Genomic DNA, 2,003 nt, shown 5'->3' with positions numbered 1-2,003 from the left:
GAATGAAAAATCTTTCATCAGAACAATGATTTTGGAGACTTGGTGGGTGTACTTTATGTCTCTCTTGTCTAGTAGCAGCAATTTCCACGCAGCCTCACACCTCCTGCGCTCACCGCAGGGAGCAGGGAACAAAGACGCTCAGAAAGCAGAAGTGATGTTGGGAAGGGCTTTGGCATTCTTTGCCGTTGCAGAGCGGGGAGGACCGTTCAGCGTCAGACCAAACGGGTAATTTGAGGGAAGGGCGTCCTCCACAGGCACGCGGGGCCGCCCGGGGAGCCCCGGCTGTGGTGATGGGCAGAAACAGAGGTGCGCAGAGGGCAGGGGAGGGTGCGGGACTGCCAGCAGGCAGGTTTGAAACCTCAGCCAAACTCGGGACCCTGAGGTATAAATCAGATTCTGGTCCCTCTCACTGTTTCTCCTTAGGAGAAACGGTATTTCTTAAGTAATGGCTGAGTGCATGCTGGCCAACCAGAAGTGGCTCTGGCACTTTTATCAAAACTGCGCTCGCTTCAGGCTCGGCCAAGAGAGAACAATCAAGTGCTATTTTTGAGGGTGACTGACTGCACGCCCTTGGAATGAGCATCCTTGGGAGACCTCAGCTGACATCTTTTAAAGAGCCAGCAAAAATCCCAACTTAAAGAAGAGAAGGCTGGGGTTTTTTTTTCCTTTCAGAGAGAATGGCCTTTTACACAAATCAAAAGGAATATGTTTAAATAGTTCTGACTGGGTGTTAAACGTACTAAATACCAAAAGCAAAGTGGCAGCCAATGGACCCAAACTCAAACCTTGCTATGGAAAACAGATGTCGTTCAAAGGAGAAGACATAATATCAAGACAGTAGGTATGCCCACAGTAGAAAAAAAATGCAGAATGCTTTTATAAACAGATTTTTATTTTCTCAAAAAGAAAATAATATTAGGGAGCACATTTATTTATTTTGGTTCTACTGAATTCCAACAGCCTTGTCTTAAGTTCTGCTTGGAACTACCTCGGATTCATTCCGAACCCCCAAAAATAAGTTACTCTGCTCTCCTTAGCATCGCTTGCTTATTTTGAGATGCACTAGATCTTTATGCACAAAGTAGATAAAAGTGCCGTTTTTCCACTGCGTTAATATTTTTCCTGCTGTTCTTACAAATAGTATCCTCATAATTCACTAGCATAAGAAGTTAAATAAAAAAGGTATGGGGTGGGAGGGACAACCAATTTTAACTCTGACTTTTGTACTGATCTAATACAGCACATGGATCGTATACAACAGACAAAATCATTCTCCAGACAATTTACAATTTCATTTAGATAAAGACAAAATACAGACAAGGCACGCACTTACTGCGAGCAAGCCGGCATCCCTCGGCTTTTCGGCCACTTCTGTAGAGGAAGAGTGAGCAGTATTTTACATTGACAAAAGCTCTCTGAAATAAGTCACGGAGACATGCCATAAGGAGAATTACTATTGGAGAGGATGTGGAGAAATCTGTGCTTATCTGACACATACGGCAAGGTCGGACGCTGAGCCCCAGGACACAAACAGGCTGCTGCGGGTGGTGGGCTGTGAGCCCTGGGACTTCCCATGGAGGCAGCCTCCGGAGAGCCCGGCAGGGGTGCAGGGCCCACGGGGAGCTAGACAGGGAGCATCCGGCCACCGAGACTGGTGCGCGTTGCCCACTTGTGAGTGGGCTCTCAAATGCCACTGCATCTCATGCCAACGTGTGACACTCAGCATAGCAAATGCAAGGGACATCCCCACAGGACACCTGATTTTTGACTTCACATGGAAGTAAGCTAAAGTAGTTGATATTCCTTTCTCAAAATCCTTGTAGTGCTATTGACTGTCTCTCATAGGGAATTTATAAACTATTTCTTGCCAATGTGCAAGTCAATCTTGTTTCAGTCACCTATAAAAGCAGTCGCTCCGACTTTGCTGGTCTCTCATAACTTCCTCCACATATTTTCCTTGGTCTTTAATTTCTCCATTACCCTCAGATTTATTTGCCCGTAAT

The sequence above is a fragment of the Charadrius vociferus genome, unplaced genomic scaffold (assembly GCF_000708025.1).
Source record: "Charadrius vociferus isolate BGI_N301 unplaced genomic scaffold, ASM70802v2 scaffold90, whole genome shotgun sequence".
NCBI lineage: Eukaryota > Metazoa > Chordata > Aves > Charadriiformes > Charadriidae > Charadrius > Charadrius vociferus.
Note: the sequence above shows the minus strand (reverse complement) of the source record.